Source organism: Brassica oleracea, chromosome C2, assembly GCF_000695525.1.
Source record: "Brassica oleracea var. oleracea cultivar TO1000 chromosome C2, BOL, whole genome shotgun sequence".
NCBI lineage: Eukaryota > Viridiplantae > Streptophyta > Magnoliopsida > Brassicales > Brassicaceae > Brassica > Brassica oleracea.
Genome location: NC_027749.1, coordinates 22,184,321 through 22,195,103, shown reverse-complemented (window position 1 = coordinate 22,195,103; position 10,783 = coordinate 22,184,321). Strand labels below are relative to the sequence as shown.

General features: G+C 33.9%; 2 pseudogenes; both read left to right on the top strand.

Moving 5' to 3' along the window:
* The window catches only part of LOC106323708, a 7,092-nt pseudogene extending 4,653 nt beyond the window's left edge, over window positions 1–2,439 (top strand).
* A 2,872-nt stretch (window positions 2,440–5,311) lies between these two features.
* On the top strand, window positions 5,312–5,981 carry LOC106326520 (annotated as a pseudogene).
* The last annotated feature ends 4,802 nt before the right edge of the window (window positions 5,982–10,783 follow it).

Below are 10,783 nucleotides of genomic sequence, written 5' to 3'. Positions count from 1 at the left end.
CGGATCAATTTAGGTTTTTGATATTTCAGATTTTCAAAACATCATAAAGGAAACGGATCATATAATTTAGATTTAGGGTTTCAATGCCCTTACTCATCAATCAATGTTCTAGCAACCCTAACAGCCATTGATCTATCAACTTAACAGGAAAACAATCTAACCAAAACTTAGTTCCATATGTTAGGGTTTCTATTATCCTAGATTAGTGTTCTTCAAATTTTAATGGTTCAGATCTTTATCAATCAACCAAATTCAGTGTAGGTTCTTTTAAGTTTCGAGTTTTACCTTTAGAAACTTACGGAGTGTAGATTTGGACCACCAAAGAGAGAAGGAGGCCGCGAGCTGATCGTTCTTCGAGTCGGGTCGCGGACAGGCTGCTTGCTTGGTCGGATCACGAACAGGGAAGAAGGAGAACATCTGGTTTACTTGATCACGTCTAGAAAGAGCTAACTTCAAGAAAGAGAGAGCTCGGATTTGGGTTAGGAAAACGATTAGGGTTCCAAAGCAAATCAGCGATGCGTACTGTAGCAGAGCGTGACGGCGCGTCAGTGATCGGATAGACAAGCGGTTTGAAGCGTCTGATTCATCTCGGCGAGAGCTTCAATTTGATATATTGCTCGTCGTCTGGATCCTCACGGTTTAGGAGAACGATCTCTTTGAAGTTCCGCTGGAATTAGGGTTTTGTGATATTCAACTGAGTTTAAGAAATTTCGTGGGGGCTTAGGGTTAGAGGCTATCGTGATGATAACGTGTTATAAAAGAGATGCTGTGTAAACTTATTATTACTCATTACCAGAGGTTTATATTTATACAAGTATTAGACCGTCTTATTTAGACCGTCATAAAAGAAAAGGAAATCATATTCCTAATAGGAATAGGAAATAATACTTATCCTAAATACATATGGAAATGATAAACATCAAGTATAGATAAATGTAAACTCTCATTCGCCTAAGTCATTAACGAATGGACCGGATGGATAGCGATGGGCCGGACGGTTTGAGTCTGATATGGATCGGTCACCACTTCGTTTATAACATTTATAACTCTTATCCTCTGAATTCTTTTATTATTAGCTGTAACTTATAACTCTTATCCTCTTAATTTTGTAGTCATACTAGAGAGAGAACTAAAAACCCTATTTATTTGTAACTCTTATCCTCTTAATTTTTTTTGAATAATACTATTTTATTATATCTATTTGTAAATCGTGCAATTAAATCTAAATCTTACATCATTCCCCCTAAACTTCATTACTCATTACCTAGCATAAATTACTTATAAGGACGACACTTTTAAACAAAATCTCTAAATCCTTTTGGAATATATAGCATTGTCTTTTCCTTTTAAACTAACTACTAGATCCCTACCTGCGCGAGTGTTTGTTTTCAGTTTTATGTAAATAAATATTTATTTTAGTTCCTAAAAATTTTAAAAAGTTAATCATATATTTAAATGGAGTCAATTAGCTGAATACACATGAAAAAGACAAAAGTAAGAAACTACCCTAACATGCTGAAAAATAAAAGTTTATCTACCAAAATCAACTTAAATTGACTATTTTGTCCTTCTTCCTTTAACACGGTAAAGAGAAAGTCAAATCTTCATTTTCATTTTTATCAATTTTTTCATCGCTGAAAAAATACTCTCTCACTATTTCTTTTCATCTTTTTTGGTTAAGTGATGTTTTTTTTTTTTTTTTTTTTTTTTGATTAACCTGGAGGGACTTCCACCTCCAGGGGCCAACCCCTCGGTGCGAGGCGGACCATTTGGTACTATGGAGAATTAGATACCCCAATTGCCTGGCCAGCACATCGAATCCGCGTGTTCCGTATTGGGGATTTTTATTTCCCCTCAAGACCATCTGGGCCAGCTATGCTGGTTATATATATTATTTTATTTTTTTGATAATTACGGAGATTGTAAAAACTTTTCAGGCTCAAAGACTAATTCCATCTTTTATCAATGTTGATAGTTTCTCCTCAAACTAATTAAATTACTCTCCACCAACATCCGTTTCAGCTTCCATTGAAGAAGATGAAGTAGAAACGTTCACTTTCTGAAGAGTTAGTTTTTTTTCATTTCTCCTTACAGTTTTCAGTGACGCTCACCGGAGATCGTCTTTCTTTGGCGTCTGCAACGGCCAAGTTTCCTTCTATCAAACCAGAGGTTTACGCCCACGGTACCGTTCACTACGCCGTCTTGGGAGATCACACTTCACTCTCTCGTCTTCTCTCTTCTGTCCCAAAGCTCGAAGATCCAGAGCAGACTCACACCGAATCTAACTCACTGAGCCAAAAACGAGTCGCCGATCAGATCTCCGCCGTCCTTAAACGCCACGACGTTCCCTCACGCGAGACACCGCTCCATCTAGCGGTTAGCCTCGACGATCTGTTCGCGACAAAGGCATGTAGGCATGTTTGTTGCTTCTTCCTGTGATTTTCATTGAGAGCTTACATGAAATGAAATGAGGATGGAAAAAAGGGAGGGCAAATGAGGAGTGTTGTGGTGGATGCAGTCTTATTCAAGATCAAGAAAAAAATACAAAGAATTTGAAGAAAATGCCGGAGAGAGAAGTTCTGTACGTACTATATAAGGGTACTATCGAATTATCAAAAAATCAATAGTGTCGAAAGGAGCGGCAGGGTACTTAGCTAATATTGACATTTTCTGTGTATACACGCCCTAAATAATCCTCTTTAAATATATGTATATATATGTATAAATTGATTAAATCGGATATTCGTTCCTAAAATATTCTTCGTTTCTTACGGATATTACATATTAGTATTTGTTTTGCTTCATAGAGTTACATATATTCAGATTTTTCTGTCCTAATCGATGACGAATCGAATCAAAATTTACTAATAGTTTTTCCTCCCCTACTGTGCCATTCCCGATAACGTTCGTGAAAGCTGATGAGACAGAGACTTCGTCCAAGACAATTATGTGAGAGAAATTAAAGACTACAAAATTAAGCAGATAATAGAGTTATGACTTATGACAAATAATAAAACTCTATCCATGTGTTCCATGTCTTCTTTGTTTATCAATCTATATCATATATGAAATAAAGAATAAGCGAAAACATGTGTGGCAACTACGAACAAATTTAATTTTATTTGTTAAAACTCTATCTCCACATAAGAAAAAAAATAAACAAACAAGTTAAAGAATGGGCTTATTTGTGCAATAGTCATATTTGAGAGATAAATTAGATGAGTAACATTGATTTTGACATAATTAAATATCAGATATTTGTATTCTATTTTATCCGGTTATGCCTTATAGCTTAAAAAGTTTTCAGTTACAAGTAAGAAAGTAGATGACGTCTTTTTCTTGGTGGAGTCATTCACGTATACATTTATAACCACATACATATGCATAGAGTATTATATTCCATATCACCTAAATAATATAAGATTATAATCTCACCTACAACCTTTAAATAATAAACATATCACAACTCTAGTTATCCCTAATCCCACCACAACCCCTAAATATTAAACCCTAAACTCTAAAAGTAAATCCTAAACCCAAATATAAGCCTTAAACTCAGATATAAACTCTAAACTCAAATAGAATGTAACAAAATAAATAACATAGTACATATTGGTGAAACTATGAAATGTATGTGATTGCATGTAAGAAGTAATTTTGACCCCAATCATACACTTTCATCTTCTAAATACTAAACCATAATCTCTAATTACTAAACTCTAACCCAAATATGAACTCTAAACCCAACTATCAAAATCTAAAAGTACATAATATTATGTAATATTAAATTATATTATGTAATATTAAACTATACTATATTGATCACAATATAATTTTTACAGATTAAAGACATGTAAATATAGTTAGAATTTAAAATAATTACAAACTATATTTCTAAACAAAATAGAGCACTTTTATTAACCATCAAATGGAATGGAACATGATAAAATAATATAGTAACAAAAACTGAAATGGAAAAGAACGCATAACAAAATATGAAAAATATACATAACTGTTCATCTTCTCCTACATATAACAGTGATTTCCTGTAAATTCAGATACATACATGTTCCGGTGTCTTCGCTACTGTCGCTTTTGAAATATGAGAAACTTCTCCTTTCTGTTACCGACAAAGCCTCCTAAACCGGTCTCCTCCTCCACATAACTTTTCGGAAACGTAGTCTGTAGTCCGTAACGTCTTCGTTGCTCAAATCTGTTTTTGAAAAATTTATTCGCTTCTCTAAATATTAGTAATAAAAACTTATTTTGTGGATGTGAGTAAACAGCAAAGAGCCACATTTAATGTTTCACAATAATTATTAATTAAATTTTTGTTTCTTTGCAGGTTGCGCCAGTGAAAAAGAGGCCTAATACAATATTATTATATAAATATAATGGCGTGTATAGACAGATATGTTAGGGAAATTGGTTATTCAGTGTCATACGGTCTAATTTCATGTCATACGGTCTAATTTCTCTTAAAGAATTGTTCGTAGACAAAATAAAATAAAATAAAAATGAAGAAGCGTGGAAGGAAAGTGGAGTAAAACAAGATAGACAATGATCTTCTCAAAACTCAATGTACTTGTTTAATTTTAAATCTAATAAATTCAAAACCTAAGCATAACGTTATGCAAAGCTGTATATGCAATGTATACACGGATAAATACCAATCACCGGAACTCACATTTACTTCATCCAGTGACAAACAATTGAGTTATTTTTGGGTTCACCCCCTAATGTCTAAGATCTAGGTTCACTAACTAATAGGATTTCATTATTTCAATTCGACATCTTTTTAAAAAAATATATATATTGTCAAGTTATATTATGTTTTTAAAATAAAAAAAAAGAATTAAAAAAAAAATATTTTTAAAATCTCCAGCAAAACATTAAACCCTAAATCTTAAACTCTAAACTCTTGGGTAAACCATAAATTTGGATAAATCCTAAACTCCAAATAAAAACACTAAATACTAAAACCCTAAATCCTAAACCCTAAACCCTTGAGTGTTTAGTGATTTTGATTTAAAGTTTAAGATTTATCCAAGGGTTTAGGGTTTACCCAGGGATTTAGGGTTTAGGGATTAGGATTTAGGGTTTAGTGTTTTACTGACGACGTTAAAAACATTTTTTTGTAATTATTACTATTTTTTTTTAATTTTTTTTTACTTTTTAATTTTGAAAATATAATTTGACAATATTTTGTTTTTTTTAAATATATCGAATATGAAATAACAAAATCATATTGATCCACTCTAGGGAAGTGAACCCAAGAATTAGTCCAAACAATTCTAGCCAACCACATAAACTCAAAAAAAAGAAGAAGATGAATCCTATGTTTTACTTCCTTCTTGCCTCAACCGCTGTTTTGGCCACCACAGCAAACGCGAGCGAACCAGTTGTTGACGCTGATGGTGATCTCATATCCGACGGCAGCTACTATGCTGTCCCCGTCTCCCCGACAATGACGGTAGCCTGACTCTCGCTTCCGGAGGTGGCAACCAATGTCCCCTTTATATCGGACCGGAATTATCAACGAAGAACAAGGGCCTTGCCCTAAAATCCTCAAACTGGGGGTCATGGGCTGAGTTCGTTCCCGAATCAGAGAACCTGAACATCGAGATGAACGTCCCATCTACGATCTGCGGTCAGTCCTCCTATTGTTGGCTCACTGAGACTCATGGTAAAGGATTGCTGTTCATAGCAGCTGGTCCTAAGCCAGAAACTGGAAAAGATTCGTCCAAGAGTTTCTTCCAGACAAGAAAGCTGGAGATTTTCTTCGCCGTTACAAGTTTGCGTATTGTCGTAACGATAAGAGCTGCTACGAATTTGGGACGGTTGTGGACAGATATGGCTATAACCGTTTGGCTCCAGCCAATCTGCCATTCCTCGTTGAGTTCGTGAAAGCTGACAAGACAGAGACTTCGTCAAAGTCCAAGACAGAGACTTCATTAAAGACTACAAAATTTAGAGGATAAGAGTTTGAACTTGCACACTAGTAATAAAACTGTATCCGTGTGTTCTATGTTTTCATTGTTCATCTTTAATGGAAAGAAACATTAATTTTCTTTTCAATTCTCACCCTAGTTTAAGCCCCTCATTTTTTTTAAAGAAATTATACATAGATCTTCAAATTTGTGTTAAAAAAAATTAAACTCACAAATTATTGATTTTTTTTTAAAAATCGTCTAGAACTCTAAAATCTCAGCCCCTGTTAAAAATCGTCTAGAACTCTAAAATCTCAGCCCCTGATGCACATGCCCATTTTTTGGGTAAACGTTATTAGTTAAGTTATTAGCTGGTGAAGCACATGCCCACTTTATTAGTAAAGTTGACCCATAATAGAAAGACAAACAATCATTTAGCGAATATAAAATATTGCTTGGAAAGTGGAATCTATATTATAAACACTAGAAAACAAATCCGCGCATTCGCGCAGGCAATTAAATTCTTTACTAAAAACTAAATCATTTAATATTCATAGAATGTATATATTTAATAATTATAATATTTTAATACTTTTAAAAAAAAAATCATTCAAGTACTGAATATATTAGTTTAAAATAACAAAAAATAACATAATAAATGATGTAAAATATATGTACCAAATTAATCACAGATTGACTGTTGAAATTATATAAAATAGATATACATTTTTATTCAGAATATCGGGTTGAGACAATAGCAAAAACGGGCCGAGACAAGAAGCTTGTGTTCAATATTAGGAATATCAGCCTTTTTTTTAGTCTTTGCGGATTCCTTAATCTGCGAGTTAGCTCTCTCGACACGAAATATTTTACTTTTTTCTATTACCGTAATCTATAATCGTATTTTATAAATATGATATTTATCTATCTTGGCCAACTGGATGAAGCGGAGGGAATAGATTCACCGCAAGCTATGAAAAGTAACTGTTTACAGACAACTACGAATATTTATGAGACTGATGTTATCAAGAAGTTTATTTTCAAATTTTCCTTTTTAGAGTTTGGGAGCCCTCGTCTAAACGAGTATTTTATAGAGAACTCTGCTTCAAGTCTTGACTCCTGCATATCCAAAAGGCACCCTCGGCAAATCCATCTACAGTGACAAAATGAATTTGATTTCTATTCTTCTACCTATAATCAGTATTTTTAGCAATTCAACCATCAAACCAGAAACCAAATCCTGGCTCGGCACAAAACATAATCCTCTTAAATAATATATGCTATTTGGGGCCATCTTTTGACTTGTTGCGCAGTTTCCTAATGTTTCTCGCGAAAGATTTGATTCAGAGTATGTTTTATCAACCAACAAATTTAAATCCTTCTTCTCAACTTTTCAGGCATTTGCTTGAATTGGATGAAGTATACATTTTTATATAGTTTTTTTCTCTAATAAATATTCTTCCACCCGCCTTGCTTGACTTAAACCATCAAAAACATGTTTTTAACAAAATTGTTCACTTAAAATAATATACCAATTGAATAATATAATGTTTTGAAAGTAAGTAAATAAAGTAGTAGTTTTAAATAATTTGAACGCTTGTCAAAATGACAAAGAAAATATCATATTTGGTGTTGGAAACTTAATTTTTAAACAAAAAGTTGCTTGTAATTACTCTTACCAATTAATTAATTTTAAAGCATGTGACAAAAATGGGGTAGTTTAACAGCAACAATTTAAAAATACTATGAATGAAACAATTTTTTAATAAATTTTGACTTTTGTCAAGGATTAGTTTACACAAAATCTAATTTATGATAAGACAACTAAAGTTTCTCTTTTATCAAAACAAAGATACAAATAGAATTTCTAGTGTTTGTATGCGGCACTACTAAATTTTTCTATGATCATTTAGATTAAACCTTTTTCTCTTTTTCTTCCTTTATTTCATTTTTTATTGTTGTTATTTTTTCAATATCCACAATTTTTTATATAGAAACCAAATATTGTATCAATTAACCAACCATACATCTAAATAATTGCAATGATTCATTTAAATAGTTAAAGCAATTGCAAGGATTTTTTTTTTTTGGCATCCAACTGAAATTTCATTAACTTGAAAAAGGGCCGTTAAAGCAAGCTACGAGAGCTAGCTGTTGGGATTGTGAAATCCCGTGTCCAACTATTTATTCTCTGATTAGTACAATATTGTCCACTTTGGGCCTTATGCAAGCCCGCATGGTTTTATTTTTGGTTTCCTTTCCAAAAGGTCTCGTACTATTAGAGTTGGACATCTCTTTATATATTAGGCTCTCTTTGTCTAATTCTCCAATGTGGGACTTAGTTTGTTATCTCACATTTTCCCCTTCAAACTAAGGATCACATTCATCTCGAGTCCCACAACTGACTTCCAGGATCTTTTGACTTGATCTCTGCCACACACACCTCCCAATCCTAACTCGATGGGTCCCGTTCCTACTCGAAGGGTATTTTGGTATTCTTGCAGATTTTTTGTCAACCGCTCTGATACCAATTGTTGGGATTGTGAAATCTCCTGTCCAACTCTTTATTCTCTGATTAGTACAATATTGTCCACTTTGGGACTTAGGCAAGCCCGCATGGATTTACTTTTGGTTTCCTTCCCAAAATGCCTCATACTATTAGAGTAGGACATCTCTTTATATATTAGACTCTCCTTGTCTAATTCTCCAATGTGGGACGATCTTTTGACTTGATCTCTGACACATACACCTCCCAATCCTAACTTGATGGGTCACGTTCCTACTCGAAGGGTATTTTGGTTTTCTTGCAGATTTCTCGTCAACCTGGCTCTGATACCAATTGTTGGGATTGTGAAATCTCATGTCCAACTCTATATTGTCCGATTAGTATGATATTGTCCACTTTGGGCCTTAAGCAAGCCCGCATGGATTTACTTTTGGTTTCCATCCCAAAAGGCCTCATACTATTAGAGTTGGACATCTCTTTATATATTAGACTCTCCTTGTCTAATTCTCCAATGTGGGAGTTAGTTTGTTATCTCACACTAGCCAATCTGGGACCCGATCGTTCACAAAAGTATAACTTTGGCCACATGGATACGCTCCTTTCGCCAAGGAGTCTGCACGGTTATTTTAAACTCGAGAAATAAAAGCAAAAGACATAACTTGAAATGAAGAAGATATAACTCTGATGCCATATAGCTCAGGCGCTAGGGCTAGCCAGTCTTCATCCTTCCAAATGGTGTTCACTTATTGCTGACAATCAGACTCCTCCTTTTCTGCATGTAATGGTGACTGCCCTTTTGGGCAAAACTCCAGTCCCAAGCAAACCAACTTATCATCTTCAAGCAGGATAAAAACCAGTCCATTCCAGTCACTCTCTTCCGACCAGGAGGCGTCTACTTGAATGCACCATAAGTTTCCCATTTCGAGCTTCCCATATAAACCAAAGCAAACAGGGGAACATAGCAAGGTTTTGCGGAACGTTGTTGCTCAGGACTTGACGGAAAAGGAAGTCTAAGTTAACATACAAGGATGAAAATAAATTCGGAGAAGATGGAGTTGCCGACAGAGCCCAATACTTAAGAGCAGGCTGACATTCGAATGTAATATGGTTAATAGTCTCACTTTCAGGACCACACCGTTGGCATGACGCATCTCGGGCTGTAATGATTCATTTAAATGGTAATATTCATTAAATCTACAATAGAACATTATATGTCCTCACAATTAATTACCAACCTTTTGTTTTGTCTAAATATGATTATTTTGTTCAAGGCCTTTGAATTTGAACAGTATGCTTCTGAATAATGTTTTTATTTATCTTTCATTATCACATAATGATTTACTATGGTTCTATATATTAGCGACAATAGTTTGAAAGTTTCATATTTTTCATTTTCTAAATTAATATGGAAAAAAAAAAAATTCAAGTAAAAAAAGCAGTTATAAAAAAAATTATAGTAAAAATACATAATTTTCAATAACATTAGTGAAATAAGTTTTAATAAAGAGTTACATTTGAAAAAAAAACATTTGTTGGGGTTCTATGATTGTGTTTGACCATTCATAATTCAAAAGCATATAATATGCACTACTACATAGGTACATTATCAAATGAAGAGTTAATATATTTATATTTGTAATTTATTAATTTATACCATTATAAATGTTTTTAGAAACTTACTGATGAAGCCTCCCACTTCTTTTTCAAGTCCTCACCACTTAAACGCACGCACAGGCACAGATGAATGGTGCACTTGAGGATGCTGTTGAGTCTGTGATAGTCTATAGGTAATTGTCTGGTCCTCCTATCAATCCCTCATTTACAAATTCTTAGCGATCCAGATCAGATTTTTAAAACGTAAAACAAGTCTGCAACCCGATACAATCTCTTCATTATATAGATTTCTGAACAGTTACAACTCCTAAGGGAAAATGATGACGGTTACACTGAAAATCTTAGTGTGAAAGGATACAACCTTTAAGGGAAGATAGATAATTTGTTCAGGGGATGCCTTTGAGGAGTTATGATGAAGACGTCGATTGCTCTGCTGAATCTAGGACGTCATAGTTTTGTTTCTAAACAAAATCTTAACCATTAGATTATATTATATCACAGACATAAATCTCACAGTTAGATTCTAAGTTTTTTTTCCTATAATAAAACGATGACGTCATTGGTTAGATAAAAAATAGTTTGCTATTATATATAGATATTATAAATATCAACTTCTTGACGTATACAATAGTTTAAGGGCCTGACTGGTTCAACCGCAGCGGTTGCGGTTGCGGCTGCGGGAGTTTGCGGATGCGGATGGTTGCGGTTTCTAGCGGTTTTAAGAGATTTGTAC